Source organism: Schistocerca piceifrons, chromosome 4 (assembly GCF_021461385.2).
Source record: "Schistocerca piceifrons isolate TAMUIC-IGC-003096 chromosome 4, iqSchPice1.1, whole genome shotgun sequence".
In the NCBI taxonomy this organism is placed as follows: domain Eukaryota; kingdom Metazoa; phylum Arthropoda; class Insecta; order Orthoptera; family Acrididae; genus Schistocerca; species Schistocerca piceifrons.
In genome coordinates, this window is record NC_060141.1 from 387263858 (window position 1) to 387287970 (window position 24113).

Consider the following 24113-nt stretch of genomic DNA (forward strand, 5'->3'; position numbering starts at 1 on the left):
CGTGTCTCGCGGAATGGCTTCACATGCAGATGAGATGTACTGCTTCAGCTGTTCAATTGTTTCTGGATTCTGGCGGTACACCTGGTCTTTCAAGTGTCCCCACAGAAAGAAGTCACAGGGGTTCATGTCTGGCGAATAGGGAGGCCAATCCACGCCGCCTCCTGTATGTTTCTGATAGCCCAAAGCAATCACACGATCCTCGAAATATTCATTCAGGAAATTAAAGACGTCGGCCGTGCGATGTGGCCGGGCACCATCTTGCATAAACCACAAGGTGTTCGCAGTGTCATCTAAGGCAGTTTGTACCGCCACAAATTCACGAAGAATGTCCAGATAGCGTGATGTTTCGGATCTGAAGAATGGGCCAATGATTCCTTTGGAAGAAATGACGGCCCAGACCAGTACTTTTTGAGGATGCAGGGACGATGGGACTGCAACATGGGGCTTTTCGGTTCCCCATATGCGCCAGTTCTGTTTATTGACGAAGCCGCCCAGGTAAAAATAAGCTTCGTCAGTAAACCAAATGCTGTCCACATGCATATCGCCGTCATCAATCCTGTGCACTATATCGTTAGCGAATGTCTCTCGTGCAGCAATGGTAGCGGCGCTGAGGGGTTGCCGCGTTTGAATTTTGTATGGATAGAGGTGTAAACTCTGGCGCATGAGACGATACGTGGACGTTGGCGTCATTTGGACCGCAGCTGCAACACGGCGAACGGAAACCCGAGGCCGCTGTTGGATCACCTGCTGCACTAGCTGCGCGTTGCCCTCTGTGGTTGCCGTACGCGGTCGCCCTACCTTTCCAGCACGTTCATCCGTCACGTTCCCAGTCCGTTGAAATTTTTCAAACAGATCCTTTATTGTATCGCTTTTCGGTCCTTTGGTTACATTAAACCTCCGTTGAAAACTTCGTCTTGTTGCAACAACACTGTGTTCTAGGCGGTGGAATTCCAACACCAGAAAAATCCTCTGTTCTAAGAAATAAACCATGTTGTCCACAGCACACTTGCAAGTTGTGAACAGCACACGCTTACAGCAGAAAGATGACGTACAGAATGGCGCACCCACAGACTGCGTTGTCTTCTATATCTTTCACGTCACTTGCAGCGCCATCTATTGTTGAAAATTGTAACTACTGTAATTTTGAAAGTTTGTCCGCCTGAAAATGTACTGTTGTCCCAAGCATATTGCAACAAACGGTGTATTTCTATCGCTGCTCGTTTAGTTTTTATTGCCGTTTCAAATATACCGGTCATTTTTGAAACACCCTGTATGTGCCACACCATAAGTGCAGAAGTGGATTAGGATGAGGAAATTAGGGGGTAGAACAGAGAAATACAGAGACTGTGGAGAGAGGTGTGTGAGTAGAATTGAGTGAAGTGCACAGCAGGTTTGAAACTTGGACTGGAGGAGAATGAGGCCAGACAGACTGTAGGATCCGGTAAGGACAATTACGTAATTCAAAGAAATAGGAGGGGTGGGGATGGGAAGGGGGAGGAGGGCGAGGACCTAGATGCTATAGGTTGTTAAGTATCACTGATATCTAGTATTTTGAGTTCAGCAGCATATTCTGCCACTGGGTAGTCAGCTGTGATCTTGATCATAGTCTGACAGTGGTTGTTCAGACAGGGGCAGAGTTGGTGAGTGGTTGGTGGTCATGCCCGCATAAAAGACTGCAGTTACAGGAGAAGTGCTAATCGATATGCCTGCTTTCATATATGGCCACGCCTTATAACTTAGGATACATCTGTGACATAACTAGAATAGTTAAAATTATAGAAAGGATGGATTACTACCCTCAGTAAAGATGAAACATGGAGTTGCAGACAGGCACAATGAGTTTTCGGCTAAAGCCTTCTTCAGAACAGAAAGGGAAACATACACACATTCGCACAAGCAGACATACCTCATACACATATGACTGCTATCTCCAGTAGCTCTGGCAGACTGCAACTGTTGCGCTGAGCGAAAGCAGCAATCTGGAGTGGGGCAGGGAAGGGAGAGGGATATCAGGGTACAGGTGGTGGAAGAGATGAATACACTCTTGCAGAGCATGCTTGGACTAGAAGGTGACAGGACAAAGCTGCCAGGTGCAGTGTTGGGAGGCTGTGTGGGAGAGGAGGTAGGAGAGGAGGGAGGAGGGGGGGGGGAATGGGGTAAAGACTTGTGCGTTACCAGAGAACGGTGCACAATGAGGGTGAGGGAAGGTGAATTGGGAGGAGGTGATAGGAGAGAGGGGCCAGAAACTGTTGGGTGGAGGCGTGGGGCTGTAAATTATTGTTGTAGGTTAAGGCTGAGATAATTTCGTAAGTGGAGAATGTCTTGTGAGAATAACTCCTATCTGCGTAATTCTGAAAAGCTGGTGGTGGAGGGGAGGACCGAGATGGTCGAGGTTGTGAAGCAGTCATTGAAATGAAGCATGTTATGTTCATCTGCATGCTGTGTCACAGGGTGTTCTACTTTCCTCTTTGCCAGTTTGGTGGTGGCCATTCATCCTGGTGGGCAGCTGGTTGGTACTTATACCAATATAAAAAGCTGTATAATGATTGCAGCAGTGCTGGTACATGACATGGCTGCTTTCACAGGCGTCCTAGCCTGTGCTGAGGTAGGACAAGCCTGTGACAAAAATTGGTACTAGGTGGGTACACAGGGCAGGACTTGTACCTGCGCCTTCCACAGGGATATGATCCCTGTGGCAAGGGCCTGGGATTGGGGGTACCATAGGGATGGACTAGATGTTTTGGAGGTCAACTGGGTGACAGAGAACCATTTTAGAAGTGTGAAGGATCTTAGGTAGGATGTCTCTCATTGTGGGGCATGGCGGTATATAGCCAAATCCCTGATGAAGGGGTTGTTTCTTTGTAACTAGTACTTGGGTGTGGTGGGAGGATTGGGGGATGTGCCGGATATGGCGCAGGAAATCTGTCTGCGGACCAAGTCTGGAGGATAGTGACCTTAAGACTACTAGACAAGGGAGTTCTTGTCACTACAAATATGCTGTCCCCAGTGACCAGGTTCTGTGGGACAGATATTTTTGGTGTGGAAGGGATGGCAGCTGTTGAAATCCAGGTACTGTTGGTGATTTTAATGTGGACAGAGAGGAGATAGTCAATGTCCAGGAAGGTGGCAAGCTGGGTTGTGGAGGACCAGATGTAGCTGGGAGAGAAGGTGGTGGTGGTGGTGTGAGAGAATGAAGATAGGGTGTCTTGGGCCTGAGCCCACATTATGAAAACATCTCGTCAATGAATCTGAACCAAACTAAGGGTTTGGCATTTTGGGAGGGTAGGAAGGTCTCCTCTAGATAGCCCACAAACAGGTTGGCGCAGGTGTCATGCGGATGCCCATGGCTGTGCTGCAGATTCGTTTGTATACTTTCCCTTCAAAGGAAAAGCACTTGTGAGTTAGGATAAAGTTGGTAAGGTGTAAAGGAATGAGGCAGTTGGTTTTGAGTCTGAAGGACGTTGGGGGAGGTAGAGTTCAATAGCAACACGACCATGGGCATGGAGGATACTGGTGTCAACAGTGACGAGTAGGGATCCAGGAGGTAAAGGGATGGGAATAGTGAAAAGTCACTGAAGGAAGTGGTTAGTATCCTTGAAATGGGAGGCTAAACTTGGGGGAATTGATTGGAAGTGTTACTCAATGAGGGCTGAAATTCTTTCAGGGGGTCACAATAACCAGCTACAATAGGGCACCCAGGATTGTTGGGTTTGTGAATTTTAGGGAGCATATGAAAGGTGGGTGTGTGGGATGTCACAACGGCAAGGCAGGAGATGGATTCAGGGAAGAGGTTCTGGGGAGCACCTAAGGCTTTAATCAGGAATTAGAGGCTATGTTTTATTTTTGTCCCCACACTCTCCAACCAACAGTTTCCACTCCCTTTGTCCCCCTGCCTCCCACTTTACATCCCCTTACCCTTATTGTGCACTGCTCTCTCCCAATCCACCCACTGCTCTTTTCCCCTCTTTGCTCCCCTCCTTTTCCACTCAGTTTTCCCCTGCTCCCTCCGCCACAGTCTTTCGAAGCTGTGCCTTATAGCCTTGTCCTGTCCCCTTCTGCTCCTTGCACACACTGCGAGACACTGCTCGTCTCTCCCTCCAACTCCGCACTGCTATCCCTCTCCCCTGCCTGCCCAACTCAGGATTGTTGCATTTGTTCAACATGACAGTTGCAGTCTGACCAGACTGGCTGGAGACAGGGTCATGTGTGTGACAGGTGTGCCTGCTTGGGTAAATGTATGTGGATTTTTCTCTTTCTGGGGAAATTTGGTTGAAAGCTCAGTGTGTAAAGGTATTTCCATTGTGACTGCCTGCAACTCAATGTGTTGCCTTTACTGTGAGTGAAATCTATTCTTTTCCTAATATTGTTGATATTCTAAACTGAACTTTCCATTGTTGATAGCTACAATAGGATATGTAGGTGCAAAGGACAGTTCCTGCACCTGCACCTTCCACAGGGATATGATATGGGGCAAAATTCGTTGGGTATAGGTGGACAAGGATGAGACAGTCTACGCCATGGCGAAGGATGTGGTTAAGTTGTTCCACTCTGGGGTTATACTGGGTAATGAAAGGGGTGTTCCTTTGTATATGGTTTGTGGGAGTGATTTCAAGACTGGAAGCATATGTAGATATGATGTAAGACATTTTTTTGTGGATTAGATTTGGAGTGTAATACCTGTCTGTAGAGGCCTAATTACGACATTCATTATAGTGGGAAAGGTAGTGTTCATCAATGCGGATGTGCCATTTGTGGGTCGCTAGACTGTTTAAGTATGGAAAAGATGATAGGTATCACAATGGAGATACATTGGACTTTATAAGAACTAAGGTTTCTATGGAGCCATCAGAGGGGTGAAGGTCAATGTCAAGAAATGTCGAAAGTTTCGTTGAGGAGCACCAAGCGAAATGGATAGGAGAAAAGCTGTTGAGGTTGTGGAGGAATAACAATAGAAGGCACTGATATGTAATTTCACAAAAAAGCCTGTTTGTACAATTGTCTGCCAAATTAAGCTATGCAACCGTGGTGAAACACACGAAGGTCACACAATGACGGGCCGGCGTGCGATAGATTTCCTCACCACTGGCACAGAGAGGTGTTGATCTGTATGTGCCTAGAAACACTGTAACGGCACAACAAGGGTACAACTAGTGCTAGCTCAGGTTCTCACTGCTGAATGAGGTATCTGTGTCAGCAAAGCAGGATGCTGATATCAGCCATCTCAGTGCTGTGGCCTTCTGTCATTGGCATCACCATTGACAACACACCTGCAGAGGGAGAATCAGGGGCAACATAGCACTCTGTCACTGTAATCCAAGATGATGTATCTTACAGCAGAATTTTCCTAGTCACCTCTGCCAGCACCATTGCCTCCACAACCTGCCACTCCACCCTCTCTACACCATAGTGGCCCCACTCATCCCAGGCTGCTATAGAGTGGTGTAACAACTACTTGTGGACCTTGTCTGGCACCTTGTGCTAGCACAGTTGAACTCCACGCAGCACTGCTTCGCAACACAGCACACAGTTTTCTCAGACAAAGGGGCAAGTGAGTCGACTTGGTTTTTGTGGTTTCCTCCCCTCCATCCCTGTTTTATGTGTAAGTTGCATGGAGTGTAGTGATTTGAATGTTACATTTGTACAGCCAGTGGGAACTGGCTGATGTTCGGCAATCCCATGGTAATACAGAGAACCATTATTGACAACCCGTGAGATGTGGTCATGGTAACTTGAGAGAGCATTCTGCATCGTATACAGGGTCAGTACCAGTACTTTATGTTAATTTTCATCACTTCAGGCATATGCTTCATTGTGCACAGAGTCAGGACAGGTGATGGTAAGATGCAAGATATACGCTGATCAGGCAGAACACTACGATCACCGACCTACTATCAATATAAACCCATCCGGGGGATAGCAGCATCACCTGGCAAGGAACGACTGCTAGTCAGACACACGTGTGATGCACGCAGTGTTAGTGAGCATGCTGTCCATGTGTAGAATGAGGAAAGCGCGTGATCTATCTGAGTTTTACGAAAGGCAGATTGTGACAGCCCAGAGGTTTGGCATGAGCATTTTGGAAACTGTACACCCAGTTGGGTTCTGAGGAGTTCTGCGATGAGTGTCTTCAACAAGTGGCGAAACCAAGGTGAAAGCATGTTCAGGCATCATGTGGTCGAGTGGCCACCCCTCATTACAGATGTCGAACATCACAGGTTGGGCAGACTGAAAAACAGAACAGCCAGCAAAATGTGGTGGAATTAACATCACACTTTCATTCTGGGGAGAGTACACATCAGTCTGAATGCATGCACAGTGCACCACACTCCTAACAATGGATCTCCAAAGCTGATGCCCAAAGCATATGTCAATTTTAAAACTGCATCGGCAGCTACTGAAATGGGCACACAACCATTGGCACTGGCTTTTGGCGCAAAGGCAGAGCATTGCATGGTCTGATGACTCTTGGTACATTCATTATCATGCTGACTGGAGGGCGTGACTGTCATCTTTCAGGGGACAGCTCCTTGACACATGTACTGTGGGATGGACACAAGCTGGCGGTGGCTCCATTATGCTCTGGAAAACATTCATGTCGGCATCCATGGATTTTGTGGAGATTCTGCAAGGCACCACAATGGCCAAGGAGTAGCATACACTGGTTGCAGACCATGTACACTCCTTAAATAACGATCATGTTTCCCGAAGGCAGTGACATTTTTCAGCAAGATAATTTGCCATTTCACGAGGCCAAGAGTGTGATGGAGCGGTTTGAGGTGATCTGCTGGCCCTCCAGTTTGCCAAATCTGAACTCAATCTAACACATCTGGGATGTGACAATGTGGAGTAAGAGCTCACCGTCCCCTCCACAGAATGTAAGGGAACTAGTGCAACCTACTAAGTCCTCATTCCTTCCACACCATGACGCATCACTGTTGTCCATGCCAAAGATGGACATACCAGCTATTAGGTAAGTGGTCATAATGTTCTGGCTGATCAGTGTTAAGTTTGTATGGGATCATGAAACTTGTTGTGTTTTGTATCTCTTGGTGTGTACTGGAGATTAAGATTCTGCAACAGCAGAATCTCAAGCAAAGGGTGTCACTAGTTGGGAGGCAATTCAAGCATTGGTTAATGAAATGGCGTAACTGAAAGCAGAAAATGCTGACTTGTATAATAAACTTGCAGCTACGGAGGGAGAACTGGAATTAGCCGAGCAACCTACTCCTCTATTAGATCCCACCCTTCTCTGTAAAGTTGACTGACAACATAATGTCTTTTCTGGATGACCTACAGTTAGCAGCTAATATTAGGGGATGGTCACAGGATCAGTTATTACAGTTAACAAAGTTATGGTTAGTAGGGCAATCCAAAATATATGTCAGATGTACAAAGGGACTAAGAGACGCGTGGACATTTGATGAATTGAAAAAAATGACTGCTGAAAAATTGCAAGAATCAAAACAGTGTGAGGTTTTTTGCGAGGAGTTGGGTAGTATGTCAAAAAAGCATAATGAGTTGGTAGAGAATTTTGCAAACAGAATACGGAAAGTGAATGTACAGACGTACGAATTAGGGGACAGTGACGAGGCGAATTGTCATACTCCATGAAGCAAAGCAGAGAGAATGGGACATATTTTTGAGGGGCTTGTTGCCTGGTGTGTGTAGAAGGATGAGAGCAGGTACGCCAAAGGATTTATACTCTGCACTCAAATTTGCCAGTTTGAAGAAACTGATTAACAGGAATACGGAATAATAGAGGAGTATTTTCCACTGACGTGAGGTGTTACAGATGTAGGAGGAAAGGTCAAGTTCAGAGGCAATGTCACTAACGTCAGTGTAGTAGATGTGTGGTTGGACAACACCAACATGATTGTAGAAATAGTAAGGGAAAACACAGCTTGAGTAAGCAGGTGTTAAATGTAAATGGACACCTCCGGCCAGCCACATGCAGTTCCTGATAAATTTCGATGCAGCAAATGTGAATGCAGAGGTGGAAGGTAGTACAGTGGTAGAAAGCACAAGTTTTTGTTACACACAGGGGCACATGTCAGTGGCAAGTATGGATTTCATGGGCCAGAGGCGATTAAGCCCTCTGTGGTATAATTTATGTGGAGTTGGAAATGGTGATGCGAAATCTTTGTGTTCAGCAGTGATAGATTTTCAGGTGGGGATGCAGCATTTTAGGAAATGTGTTGACGTTATACCCCAAGTCAGTGACGGTTACGGCATGATCTCAGGATTAGACTTTCTGACAACACAGCGCACCAAAACTGACCTTTGGCGACATGTAGTTGAACTTAGGGGGACAAAGTTCCAGCTAGGTGGACTGTCGCTAGTTAAGCAGAAACTGCGAAGTGCACCAATCTTAAGGGGTGAACTACTTAAACCGCAGTCAACAGTACCAAGGATTAATTTGCACATTACTGTGCCGCAAGATACCGAGAAGTTGGCCTGAGTAAATGCACTGTCCTTGGTATAACCACTGGCAGAAAATGATATATTAGACTCATCACATTGGTTCATAAGGAGAAGTTTAGTACACATATGTATGAGAGGAACTGGATGGAAAGACAATGCCCATGGTTTTGAATAATATTGGTGCCGATGGAGTAACGCTCACCAAGGGAATGTCGGTAGCTAGCTTGAAAGTCTTGGATGATACGGATAGGGACTGTGTGTGCACCAGAGTAATGCGCAAACCACCAATAAAACTGCATTGTGTAGGAAGTTCAAGCATCTTAGAGGTATGGATAGATTGGAAATGGAGAATTATTGTTTGAATTTGAAGATATGTTTTTTCCTCGAGGGCATTTAAAAAAAGAGGGGACAGCACTAGTCCATGGAGTGTACCTGCCATAGTTGTATTAAAAAAACTCCCCAGATGGGAGCAAAATGTATAGATTCTGTTGGGACTACAGACGTCTTAACAGCAAAACCATAACTGATGTATATCCAAACCCAAACATTACTGAAACTATTGACAATTTGGGGCATTGTAGGTACTTTACTACCGTCAGATATAGGTACACCCAGAGAACTATCCAAAAACAGCATTCTCAATTCCCCAGGGCCATTTTCAGTATTGCAGAATGCTGTTCGGGTTGAAAAATGCTCCAGCAATATTTCAGCATTTGGTGGATGAAGTGCTGAGGGAGCTGAAACCCCACTAGTGCATGGTGAACCTGTGTTGTGTAATCATTTCTGCAAAGGACATGGCAGAGCATAAACAACAGCCTTTTAGAAGATTCTGAACAGTGAATTTAGCATTACAACACGGCAAAATGTTGCTCTGCATTAGAAGTTACATATTTAGGGCATTTTCTTAGCAGTGAAGGGATTAAGATGGATCCGAATTTGATTCAGGCAGTACAGGGATTTCTGATTCCTAGTAATGCTGAGGAGTAAAATCTTTTTTTGGGTTTAGGGAATTGTTATAGAAAATTCACATGGAAGGATTTGCAGATATAGTGGGACCACTTGCATAACTGTAAAAAAAAAAAAGGGGGGGGGGTTAAGTTTGAATGGACGAAGGAATGCAAAGGTACATTCAAAGAGTTAAAGAGAGCATCGATGTCGAGTACTAATTTTTCTGAACTATGAGAAAGAGTTTCTCTTGTCAATGAACACTTTCAGTCAGGCTATAGAGTGTGTTCTCAGTCAGATGGTAAATGGAAAGGAACATCCGGTACCATATGCCTCCAGGCAGATGGACAGAGCAGAGGAAAACTACTCGTCAACAGAAAATGAGGTAATTAGTGTAACATATGGACTCACTTATTTTAGATGTTATTTGTATGGAAAGAGGTTTAAAGTAGTAATCGACCATGCAGTCCTTAAACATTTCTTGGGGCTTAAGGACCCTTCTAATAAGTGGGCTAGATGGTAATTGAAGTTAAGTGGATTTGAGTATGAAGATATACACAAGTCTGGTAAGACACACACAAATGCAAATAGTTTAAGTTGAAAAATAGCACCGATACAGACTCTTGATCATGAACTTGCACAATGGCAAGCAGTGCAACAGACAGATTTGGAATTTAAGCAGTATATCACATCCACAATTCACTGTGCGGGACGTGTTATTGTGTAAGACAATGAGGTAGTAGAAAATGAGTAATAGTGCCAGGAAATCTTAAAGAGGAAGCGCTGAAAGGAGTGCATGACCACTCGTTATCAGGCACAGGGGTAGTAGAACAACGAACAGGTGAGTAATGGTGTGCTACCAGTAAAGGTCTAGGAAAGAAAAGCAGATTGGTATGTACGAGGTTGTGTGCAACACATGCAGTGGGTAGATATGAGACATAACTTAATACCTTTGCAGAGGTTACCAGAAGCAATGGAGCTTTTTAAAGGCATTGGGTTGGATGTCCTTGGGCCATTCAACAAGACTCCAGTCAGCAAACAGTTTGGATTAACCATTATTGATCATTTTTCTAGATTGTGGAAGTGATTTCAATCCCTACACAACAGGCAGCATTGGTCCAACAGCTGGGTGCTCAAACCTGGTGTGCCAGAAACTGTGATCACTGATCAAGGGACCAACTTTACGTTTGATTTGTTAAGGTTAAAGGAGCTGTGTAATGTGCTATGATTAAGAAGTTATGTACAAGTCCATTGCACCCTCACGCTACTGGTGAGATGGAGCTGGAGATGGAACATCCCACAAATGGAAGGATGTTGAGTCATTACGTGGGCATACACCACAATGATTGGGACATGTAATTCAAAAGTCCATTCTGAAACCAGGTTAGCAGCATATGAGGTAGCTTATAATACCACAGTATAAAATCAGTCATTGGATAACGTTATCGAACCTGTACCTGCAGAAGGATAAGACCAAGAAATTTGTAACTCATTATCAAGGGCCGTATTAAATAGCTGAGACAACACTGCCAGTAAACATCAAGCTTCAATTACTGACTATAATAACTATTGTGCATATGGGGCATCTAAAGCCATTTCAATGTGTTCCAGATGTGTTGTTGCAGGAGTCATCATCCATTGAGGGTAAGAGTATGGATAAGTAGGAATAAGAGGATGTATGGAAACATTGCACGATCTTTACAAGGGATTCCATATGGATTAAGACCAAGCAAATAGGATAGAATAGTTTATATTTGGGTAGAGTATATATGCCATTTAGAGGCATACGGATTAGCGTATCAGTAGAAGATGAGGATAGTAGGAAGAAGTTTTGTTCATGGTATATGTAGGATTATACTTTTATGTTCAGTTGTGTGTAAGTTTGGTACTTTAGGGCTGAGTTTCGTTTTACGACTACGTAATGGCAACCTCTTGCTGGAGAGAGGGAGGGGAACAATGGGGGTTCCCTGATCCCAGGTTGTTGGCGGTTGAAGTAAGAAATGAAGGGAGCCCTTATCTATACTCCGTTCATCATAAACATAAACATGATGCAAACAAACACAAACGTAATGATTGGTCACAGAAACCATAGCACACGTACACTGGTGTTGTTTGCTCTTGGAAGTAGGCCCTACTTACGTATTAGATATATTATTACTAAATTATGTTAAATGAAACTTTAGGATGGCTACAAAGTCTTTCGCGACGTATTTCTTGAATAAAAATCTCTCGGTGTACATGCCGCGTCAATTCAGGGTAAAACTCCAAGCTTTCGACCACTACCTCCAAGGTCATCGTCAGCGCTAAAACTGACTGTCGTGAACTAGCGAGGCTCCCACTTTTATATGCAAAGGACGGCTTCTGATTGGCTGGAATACGTCATAGAAACAGCGATATGGCGCGTAGTGACGTGGTGCCCTCTACTTCCATAGATGTAGTTTCTATCCTGCGTTGCTTGCAGCGCCGTCCCTTGAATCAGGAGGTAAAGTGTGGGAAGTTTTTCTCTGCGATTTTTCTTTGTCCAGTGCACTCTTCCAAGTGTTGCTAAGTGCATAGCCGTTGTCTCTATTAAAGTTATTATCGCTAAGTCTAATTACGACTGCTTCCCGGATCACAGAGTCCCAGTAATTCGATGCGTGGGTTATTACTCTGGTTTCTTCAAATAAAATCTTACGGTTGTTGAGCAGGCTATGTTCAGCCACCGCTGATTTTTCCAAATACCTGCATTTCAGGTGGCGCTGGTGCTCGATGCAGCGGTCGGCAACGGTTCTTACGGATTGGCCCACGTAATTCTTGCCACATTCGCAAGGAGTAGTATAAATTCCCGGCGCTCTGAAGCCGAGACTATCTTTAACTGGTCTCAACATTTCCTTAATTTTCCTAGGTGGTCGGAAAACTGATTTTATTTCTTGCCTCTTTAGGACTCTGCCTATCTTGCTTGTTGTAGCGCTGCAGAAAGGAAGCCACGCTATGTGTTGGTCCTCTTCTTGTATATGGCCGGCATTGTGTCTTACTTTCTTGGACAATACTGATTTAATTTCACCGGCAGAATAACCATTCCTCTTGAAAACAGTCGTCAAATGGTTAATCTCAGGACCGAGGTGGTCCTTGTCGGAAATAGTCCTGGCTCTGTGTACTAACGTATTCAGCATAGCTCTCTTCTGAGACGGATGATGGAAGCTGCGGCTATGCAGATATAAGTCTGTATGGGTTGGCTTCCTGTACACAGAATGGCCCAGTCGTCCAACCGGCATTCGCTCCACCAACACATCTAAAAAAGGTAACTTCCCTTCCTTCTCTACCTCCAATGTAAATTTTATGTTTGGATGTACACCATTCAAATGTTGACGAACTGCTGCAGCGTGTCACTGCCGTGTAGCCAGATTAAAAACATATCGTCGACGTATCTGTAGAAGCATGATGAGCGGAGGTGAGCACTGCTCAACGCTCGTTCTTCAAAATCCTCCATGAAAAAATTCCCTATTGCTGGTGACAGGATTACCGTGGCATTCCCTTTGTCAGCAGGTAAAACAACTAGATCCAGTTGTAATCCTCAATGCTACAGATTACCACAAGAAAGTTGGATTGTTACTGGAGGACAGCACATACCGGATTCTCAGACGGGATCCCACATTGGTGCTCAGCAGGAAGACAAGGGAGCTACTAAAAAAACTCTGGCCTCTCCGACGAACTGGTGTAGAACTTACGGCCGAGAGCACCAAGACTGTACAGTTTGCCAAACGTTCATAAGGAGAACGTCCCGTTGAGACCAATTGTTAGCGCTATTGCTAGGCTTGCAAAAAACACTTAACTAAATTGTTGGCGCCTATAGTTGGTCACTGCCCACATCATATTAAGAATTCAAAAATGTTTGTTGATATCATAAAACAAATGAAGATAGGCCCAAATGATATCATGGTCAGCCTCGACGTGGTTTCTCTGTGCACCAAAGTACCTGTGGATGACACATTACAACTGTTGGCTGCTCATTTTTCCTCAGAAATTTTGAAGTTGTTCCGGCATACCTTGACGACCACTTACTTTTTATACAGTGGAAATTATTATGAAATGACGGATGGAACAGCCACAGGTTCGCCACTGTCACCAGCAATAGTGAATTTTTTCATGGAGGATTTTGAAGAACGAGCATTGAGCAGTGCTCACCTCCACCCATCATGCTTCTACAGATACGTCGACGACACATTTTTAATCTAGCCACACGGCAGTGACACGCTGCAGCAGTTCGTCAACATTTAAATGGTGTACAGCCAAACATAAAATTTACATTGGAGGTAGAGAAGGAAGGGAAGTTACCTTTTTTAGATGTGTTGGTGGAGCGAATGCCGGATGGACGACTGGGCCATTCTGTGTACAGGAAGCCAACCCATACAGACTTATATCTGCATAGCCGCAGCTTCCATCATCCGTCTCAGAAGAGAGCTATGCTGAATACGTTAGTACACAGAGCCAGGACTATTTCCGACAAGGACCACCTCGGTCCCGAGATTAACCATTTGACGACTGTTTTCAAGAGGAATGGTTATTCTGCCGGTGAAATTAAATCAGTATTGTCCAAGAAAGTAAGACACAATGCCGGCCATATACAAGAAGAGGACCAACACATAGAGTGGCTTCCTTTCTGCAGCGCTACAACAAGCAAGATAGGCAGAGTCCTAAAGAGGCAAGAAATAAAATCAGTTTTCCGACCACCTAGGAAAATTAAGGAAATGTCGAGACCAGTTAAAGATAGTCTCGGCTTAAGAGCGCCGGGAATTTATACTACTACTTGCGAATGCGGCAAGAATTACGTGGGCCAGTCCGTAAGAACCGTTGCCGACCGCTGCATCGAGCACCAGCGCCACCTGAAATGCAGGTATTTGGAAAAATCAGCGGTGGCTGAACATAGCCTGCTCAACAACCATAAGATTTTATTTGAAGAAACCAGAGTAATAGCCCACGCATCGAATTACTGGGACTCTGTGATCCGGGAAGCAGTCGTAATTAGACTTAGCGATAATAACTTTAATAGAGACAACGGCTATGCACTTAGCAACACTTGGAAGAGTGCACTGGACAAAGAAAAATCGGAGAGAAAAACTTCCCACACTTTACCTCCTGATTCAAGGGATGGCGCTGCAAGCAACGCAGGATAGAAACTACATCTATGGAAGTAGAGGGCACCACGTCACTACGCGCCATATCGCTGTTTCTATGACGTATTCCAGCCAATCAGAAGCCGTCCTTTGCATATAAAAGTGGGAGCCTCGCTAGTTCACGACAGTCAGTTTTAGCGCTGACGATGACCTTGGAGGTAGTGGTTGAAAGCTTGGAGTTTTACCCTGAATTGACGCGGCATGTACACCGAGAGATTTTTATTCAAAACTTTAGGATGTTCAAATGTATTAACAGTCATCAACGTTTTTCTTAATCACACTTTAGCCATGTAGTTTTTATTTAAAAAATCGCGTACAGTCACAGCCTCTGCAATGTTGTGCTCGATTGTCACACTGTTAATGCACAGCATGAAAATGGCTGAGGCTGCATCCTGTTCAGTCATGAAACATGCGTGTGGAACACTGTTAAAAATGCCGAGGAATAGGTTGTTGTCAAGGTTTTTCATAAATTTTAAGAGATAGTCAGCTTTGATGTTTTCTGTGGGACTGTATTAGAAACGGTTGAGATACAAACACATACTGAGCGTATAGCGGAATCTGTAGTGTATTGGACTGGTAAACATATTACAGTTCGTGGTTCTTTCTATCAAATCTCATCTAAGGCATTGTTTTTTCTCATTCCATTTGAAATACCTACATCTTGTAATTGTAAAATTTATCATAATTTTTTATGAATAATGCACATCATCTTGCTTCTAATTGCATATAGCACGCGATATTCCTGTTTTCATTTCAAATATAAATTCTTAATTATTGATATTTTATGAAAGATTGTTGATAGAAGTAGGTTAAATTACGGAAACATAACAATTTAATTTTTAAGGCATAAATAAAAAACCAGATACTCTTTATTTGGGCTATGTCCATCGTTTTCTACTACAGATTTAGATAAGTGTCGTAGAACCATGACAAACAATCATTTTCACAACATCGAGTGCACCATACAAATGCTGAATTTTTACATTTGCCACTGTACCATTACAATATGAACCCAATAGAATGATCTGGAGCCAAGTTACGGGATTTGGCCCGAGAAATTACAAGACTGTTAAGCTGTCAGATGTACTGGAACTAATGCGCACAGGTTTTTCACGCATCACTGCCAAATGCTGGCCGCATATAGAACAGCTTGTCATGGATTCTGATGTTGACAGGCTCGTTATCAACATAGCAGGTGACACTTCCAAAACAGAAATGTATTTCTCCGATTCGGATAAGGAAGAAGCTAAGAGATTACCAGACAACTTAGTGTAATTAATACCTTCAGAGGCTTCAGTACTCAACAATATAGTGAAATCCCTGCAGTATGCTTTTTGCAGCACACTCAGAAAAAAATTACCCTGTGTTTAAGTTAGAAACTTTCACCACGCTTATTCGTAATTAGAATACCATGTCAGGTGAGAATGAGACCATTTTATGCTTCCTGTCTAGACACCTTAGAAGCATACAGTAGTGCTGGAGTTTTGCCGAATATTACATCATTCTGTTTAAAAGTTAAATGACATTCGAAGATACATTGTTTCTTTGCTCATCTCTTTCTATGCCTGAACTGCAATTGCTCGGTAAAGCTGTTGTCTCACATTATTGCTCAGTCTATGTGCATTGATACAAGCATAAAACATATCCTTATGATCGAACTTGACTGTACCAGTCATGGCTTGGCTTTCACTCCATGTGAAACAAAATCCAATGACATTCAAGCAGACGCAGAAGAATACATGGCATAATTTTTACATCAGGTTTATTCTTATGATGAATAGAATATAATCAGAATTGCACCTCTTCACCAGGAGTAGAGTGGGGGCATTGCAGGTGCTACCATTGGAAAATTGAACACTTTTTAGAAGGCAAGAGGACATGGTACTCACAAGGCACTCGTTGGGCATTGAAGCTGATAGAACACTTGGAAAATGCATAATGAGGTGAGGCATTTAGAAGATGTTTTTAAGAATTTATGAAGGGAAATGGAATGGAGAGAAATGCTGAAGGAAATGAGGTGTGAGTACGGTAAGTTGCACCAGTCACTGTGAAGCCAAATACAGCAAAGAGTGGAAGCAGTACCACGCACAGTATTGTGTCTTAAGTGGGATTGGTTACACACAGGGAAAAGGTTATTAAAAATGGTTTTCAGATGTCAGGGAACTACATTATATGTAGACAGCAGTAAATACAATAAACTGGGACCTGGAAGTTATAGAGGCTCAGGTGGATATTTTGGACAGGAGATTGGCAGTAACAAGACTGTTGCAGTCTTCGGCCAATAGCTTGTGGAACACTCTGGTAGTGGTAAAAGAGTTGCAGGAAGAGGCCTTACATGCGGCACACAGATGGGCGAGTCCAGCTGTGTTAATGCCAAATCAGTTCCTGGTAGGCCTATGGCAAGTGTAGGAGGAGTTGCTGCCAGAAATGGAACTTGTAGTTCAACCAAACATGCTGAACCTATCACTGTTATTACCATATGGCACAGATCAAAATCAGGACAGATGTACTGCAACTATATATAACAGCATGGTTTCCAATTAGCAATGGGCAAGCCAGATTCAGTTGTGAATTGAGGAAATTTGGTGAAATTCGTCCAAGTAAAGACAAAAGGAGTAGTGCTGATCGCAGAAAATGGTGGTAATCACATGGTGATGTTGCTAACCAAACTCTATTACTGTCAGAAGCAGTTGTATTTAGATAGGCAGGTCAGGATTGTCCAAGTGACATACTGGAGACATGACCCTATTTTCAGCGAGGAGGTTTGCATTGGGTGGTTTTTGTAAACAGCACCGAAATGATAGTAGCAAACTGGTGAAAGCAAGGTAAGCTCACAGACGTTGAATTTTTGGATCAGCTCAAGAGTGGAATACTTATTAACAGGAAATACTGTGACATGACAGGGCAGACATTTCATCTGGCAACCTCTGCTACAGGGGAAACAAACTTTAAGATTACACAGCCATAGTTGTACTGGCCAGAGAAGTCACTAGCAGTCCTCCTAGACCTACCTGAATGAAACATTGGATTCTCATCTAATCCTGCATTTAGACCAACTAATAGACATGCAAGAGGGGCATATTTCTATAGAGCAAATGCTTTCACATGCTCAGTGATCTCGGAAGGAGCAGCAGCACATTAAGATCTTAAATGTCACATCCACATGCACTGTGTTAGTGACTGTTTGCACAGCATTCATTCACTTTAGGCAGAGAGCAGCTTGCCAATGCGATCCTGCAGTACATAAGATACCTTTTGCCTAGTTAGCTGTTCGTACATGAGAAGGTATGATGAGTGCAAAAGCTAGACGTAATTGATTGTACTCTTAATTAATTGTGATTTGAAGAACAAGAAACTGTGAGTGTTGTAGAAATGAGTATTGCTGCTTACCATACAAGACGTCATAAAGGCACAATAAGACGATATTCATGTAAATAGCCATTTACTGTTTTGTGGGGTTTAATGGTTAAGAGGTAGCTCGAACAAGAATGGAAGTTTTATGTAGTAGCTTAAGGACCATGGAACCAATGGGCTGGGAATTGTAGGGGAGGAATATGTTCCTTTTTAAAAGTCTGTTCTTGACGTAAGAGCAAAAATAATATGTGTCACAAATTTGTAAGGAAGTCTTCTGTTGCAAACTGGTCACGGGTCCCCCAAAGAGAGGAGCCATATGTGAGGCAAGTGGCCAGCTACAGAGGTGCTGATACGTAATTTCATTGGCGCAGTCAGGTTAAGCTGCACAATCATGGTGACATCACAGAAACGTAATGAAATGACATGGTGACCTGCAGTATATTTCAATACCATTGGAAAACAGATGTGGTTCCCATCTGTACATGCGTGGAAGCAGTGTAACGGCATAACAAGGGCCCTACTAATTGCTATAAGTACACTCTTTTTCTACGACAGTTATATGCAATCTGGTAGACCCTTGACAACATTGGGTCCCGGTCGGCCACCAACATGCTATCTGCCAGGCAGCAGCTAACACCAATCTGGGCAGCCAGCTCCACCAAACCAACTCCTTATTCTAAGTCTGCTGCCCCCCCTTCCCCCACACCACAACAGCATCAAAACTCTGCCTTAGAGGGCAGCAGTTCTCAGACAGGGTAGAGTACTGACTCCACCCCTCCACAGCAGGGCGAGCTTATAATCCATGCCCACCTACGGAAATTCAGCAGATGTATGTGTTGCTGGCACTGTTCACTCACAGCCACATAATGATAGCTCAAGCACACACTGCTGAGTGAGAAGCAGTGCCAACAGTGCAGAACACAGACATCCCATCACTAAAACCTTCTGACGTCAACAGTGGACCACACACTGGCAAAGGGTGAATCCAGGGACATTACCGTACTCTGATATTGTTATCCAAGATGAATAAAACATGCTGTATCTTGCAGCAGAGTTCTCCTAATCAGCTCCACTACCTTCATAACCCGATACTCCACTACATCTACAATATAGCGGCCTCACTCAACCCAGGTTGCTACAATACCTTCTGTCAGTAATCACTCTAATTCGGTACGAGTGGTGGAGCCTTTGTTCACAGGGAGAATGATCAAATCAGGGTTTGACTTGAGACTGAGAATGGCTACTATATTCTCTCCTGAGCACTACAGGTTATTGGATAGGGATATAGAAAAGGAGGGGGTTTGGCCAGGTTGCAAGTAATGACTTGCTGGAAAGTAACTAGAAAGTAGCTGACTGGAGTGAGAGAGGGTAAAGGTTGAACTGAGGCATGAACTGGGAGAGGCAAGATTCAGTGTTGGTTTTATGTTAGTTTTGGTTAGAAGGATTAGTGGCAAAGTGTTTCCATTGTATAAATAAAGAAAAAGGAGAATATATTTTAGCTGCTGGTGAATCTTCTGGGATATATGGTTGTGGTTTATGAAACTGTTTCATTCATGATGCTTCATCCAGAACTGGGTTGGACATCTTCAGAGGTGGTCCTGGTTCCACTTCAGTCTTGTTGACAGATGGGAGAGATATCAGAGAACAACAGGAATTCTGTGGAAAGGGGCATTGTGAAAGTTCACACATGATAAGCAGAGGTAATACTTGTCAGAGATGAAGCTGATCTATCAATCCTTGTATCACTATTTCAGTGGTTTATCTATACAGCCACTGATAACAGTCATTGCTGATAAATTTTGATTTTGGAAAACTTCACTTTATGATTTCCTGACCAAAGACTGTGCTTTACTACAGCTAATTTTTCTACTTCCCAAAGTCAGTGAAGGCTAATGTGTTCTTCCAAATGTGTATTAACACACCTCTTTTTAGTTCAGATGTAGACCTCACACAAGTATACACAATTTTGTAACAACTCACATGCCAACAGACCAGGTGATTTATGGTTTACAGCTCTGAGGGCTTGAAATAATTTCTTTGTTGGTCTAAAAACTGGCCTGGTGTTACATTTCTATAAAATCATTCAGAATTGATCAGTTTTTTTTTTTAATAATATAAAGGAGAAAACTGTGTTCTCCCATGGCTGCATTTTATCCTTGTTCTTTGGCCTACTGTTATTTGGTCATACAACTCTAGTTTCTCTCCTGAACACCTATTTTTCTCAAAGGCCTGCTTCAGATGTTTTAACTGAGTTTAAGTGGGCAAATTCTTTTGACTTTGTTAACAAGACATCCCTCTTATTGTGGGTATGGTCTGAATAGCTTGTACCAACCTTCCATCAGTCTGTGTCACAACTAAAACATCCAAAATAAACTGGATTTGTTTACTTACATAATTTAGGTAGCAAAACACAATTCTTCTAAAGATTTTTTACCTTGTGACCAAACCTAAAATCGAAATTCCCACAACTAAGCAAATAATTGGGAACATTATTAGGCATGATATAAGTGATTTCAGTAAGGTAAATGATATTAAACTTCCTAACAACACCAGTAGTGAGATGTTAAATTGAAATCATTGGCCTCTATAAATTCAATGAACTCTTCCTGTAAATAGCAGAAAACACAGGAAGAAAGTTAAATTTACTTAGAAAGGCATTGCAGTTTTAACTACAGACATCACTTTGCCACATCCAATGTTAGAGGGTTCATAAGTAATAACTGTTCTGGCTATGATATTTCAACAAAAGCACTGAAATCTTGACCTGACTTGATACTTATCTTTGCAATCCGCCAGCAAGTAAATGTGTATTTCCTGAATGCTACCCTATGCAATTGGCACATGCATGGACAGTCAGCTATGGAGACCCATTGCTAGAAGCATTTGGTAAACTGCATACTCAGACACACTTGCACTCTATCCACCGTTAAAGTCTCATGCTAGTTCCATCTCAGTTCGCCACCTGTCCTATTATTAAAATTGAACTAAGCAAGTGACCTCTAATTGTAGACTGCATCTTCTTTGTCACATTCTCATTTTTGCTGTGTGAGCCGTGCGCAGCTCATGTTTGTGCTATTATTGCTTCACATCTTGTCTTGGTGGTACTGCCGTCTCATTTCTTATTTGATTTACTGGTGTCACTAAGTTGCTGGCTTGCCTGCCCGTGAGTGGCAGCAGCAGCGCTTATAGATAAGAGCGCTGTCGCACTATCTTTGGAGCGACCACTAGGATTTCCGGGTCATCGTGTGTCGAGCGAGTTGAGTAGGGTCGGAGCAGCAGTGAGGTTCGGACAGCCATGACTCGCCCGACCGTTGCCAGCACTCTTGACTTAAGTGGGGACGACCTAGGTTAGTCATTCAGTCATTCATCTCATCGGACGACGTGTATTTGGTCGCCTACCACTTCCGGGTTCTCTGTGTATGCTGACTTGTGATTCCTCTTAGTTGTTCCACAGTGACTGGTTTTAGTATTGTTCCAGTTGTTTGTGGAAGTGTTTTTGCAGAACCGTGTGTAGCTTGTGAGGTTTTGACTGAGCATTTATTTTAATGGTGTCTGCGTTCTGGGTTGAGGTAGTCAGTTGGTTGGGACAGAGCAACAAGGAAGTCTCCGCGGAGCGAGGCCAGGCCGGGACTGCTAGTGGCGTGCATGCACTGTCGAATTGTGAGGCGCTAGCTGCGAGAGCAACAAAGTTCGTTGCCCGCCGAACCTAGACACTGAAGCTGAATGATCAGTTAACCTGTTATGAAATCTCAACTAGTGTGACATCTCTTCGTTCATTTGCAGGTTGTTGCTCCCTGGGCCATTCGGGTTAGCACCAACGTATGATGTGTTGGAGTCAGTGAAATCTTGCAGCCATCTTCCCATATTGTGATTAATTATTAAATTGACTGTTACTTGCCAGTGAAGTGCAGCAGCAGTATTTTCTGCCCTGTGGCCATTAACACCCCAGTGATGTGTGTGGCCTTCAGCTGAGGATTTATGTGAACCCCTTTTAATAAAGCCTTCAGTCGTGTGTACTCTTTACAGGCATAATTTTTTATAAGAAGGAAGGTGTTTATTTTAAACGTTTGTCTGACTGTTTGTTGTTTCAAATTTGTTTGTGGCCTTCAGCTGTGCAATAAGTTAAAATTTCTTTAATTAGGCTTTTGGTTGTTCTGTTGTAAGTTTTAAAAAAATTTCTTGGTTGGAAAAATTGTTTATTAATATGTTTTATTATAGTTGTCCTTCAGATGTGTAGTGTAGGACTTCAGCCGCTAATTTTTTTCAATTGCGTGGTTTTCTTTTCCTAAAGAAAAAAAATTACTTTCTATTTCTAATTGCTTTTGATTTCTAAGCCAGGCCTTCAGCCGTTCTTGTTTTTGGTGTGGTTTTGGGCTTTCGGCCCAGAAAGCATCTCAAGTTCTTTACTAGGCCTTCATCTGTATTGTTTAATTGTGACCTTTTAAAGCCATGGGTAAATGAGTGGTTCATAGAAAAATAAAGTTGTGTGTTTGATTGTGCAACTCACAGTAACTGTTTACGGCCCCATCCACAATCATAACTTTACCCTGTGTGCTCTCTGAGTACCTACCAACCAGGTCTCACTGTGGATGAGGTAGCTCATAACAGAATACTGAACTATCTTTCTAAGAACAGCCTTTTAACAACTGATACTGCAATCATTACTCAAAACTGATGGCATCTTCCATTTATATCATCAGGCAATACACACTGATCAGCCAAAATGTTATGATCAGCGACCCGCTATCTATGTAAACCTATTCAGGCGATAGCAGCATCACTTGGTGAGGAGTGACTGCTAGTCAGACACATGCACAGTGTGTGTGTAGTACCAGTGAGCATGCTCTCCGTGTTTAGAATGGGGAAGGCGCATGATCTAATTGAGTCTGACGAAGTGCAGATCATGATAGCTTGAGGGCTTGGCATAAGCATTTCGGAAACTGTATGATTGTCAGGTGTTCAGTACTGCTGTGGTGACCATCTTCAACACACGGCAAAACAAAGGTGAAACCATGTCCACATGAGATGGGTTGGGTGGCCACCCGCATTACAGATGTCAGACGTCATAGGCTGCACAGACTGGTAAAACAGGACAGGTAGCGAATTATGGTGAAAGTATTATCAGACTTTAATGTTGGGCAGAGTACAAGTGTGTCTGAACACACGGTGCACCATTCACTTCTAACAATGGGCCTCCACAGCCGACAACCCCTGCACATGTGTCAATGTTAGCCTACGACATCAACAACTACGACCGAAATGGGCACATGACCATTGGCACTGGACACTGGCGCACTGACAGCATTGCATGGTCTGATGAATCTCTCACCTTCGTCATATCAATAAGAGGGTGTGAATCCATCATCTTCTGGGGGAACAGCTCCTTGACACCTGTACTTTGGAATGGATAAAAGTTGGTGGCGGCTCCATTCTGCTTTGGGGAACATTCACGTGGGCATCCATGGGTCTAGTGGACTTTGTGCAAGGCACCAGAATAGCCAAGGAGTATCGTACAAGGGTTGAAGACCACATATATCCCTTCATGTTTACCAATGGTAATGGCATTTTTCAGCAGGATAACATGCCATGTCACAAGGTCAAATGTGTGTTGGAGTGGTTTGAGGAACACAGTGACAAGTTCCACCTGACGTGCTGGCCCTCCAACTTGCCAGATCTGAACCTGATTGAAAACATCTGGGAAGTGATTGAATGTGGCATCAGAGCTCTCCTCCCTGGAATTTACGGGAATTGCACAACTTGTGTGTGCACATGTGATGCCAACTCCCTCCAGCAGCCTACCAAGACCTCATTATTTCCATGCCCTGATGAGTCATCACTGTTATCTGTGTCAAAGGTGGACATACTGGCTATTAGGTAGGTGGTGATAATGTTCTGGTTGATCCGTGTACAATATTATGCCAAGTATAAAGGGAAACTACTTAAATAGAATGACATTTGATGATACTTCGATTTTAGCAACTACATTACGAAATACAAGATTTTTCTCGCTAAATGTGAACTATCAAAGCTAGCCACCTTTCCTTGCTAAATCAATTCGCTGAAGCCATGATCTCCAACAGTAACTTAACCATGGCACAAAAATTTGACTATATAATTGCACGGGAAAAATGAGAAGTTTCTGGCAGCCACTGAAGTTACACAGTTACATCACAAAACACTGGAGAAAGCAGTTTAACAACCCAATAACAGTTTTTCTTTCTTTTTGTTAAGGAAAAAATT

The 24113-nt window shown here is 43.4% G+C and overlaps 1 protein-coding gene across 1 annotated transcript in view; it reads right to left on the reverse strand.

Moving 5' to 3' along the window:
• The window catches only part of LOC124795165 (glycine cleavage system H protein, mitochondrial), an 83285-nt gene that overhangs the window by 16502 nt on the left and 42670 nt on the right, over positions 1-24113 (reverse strand). The gene's annotated exons all lie outside the window — the stretch shown is intronic.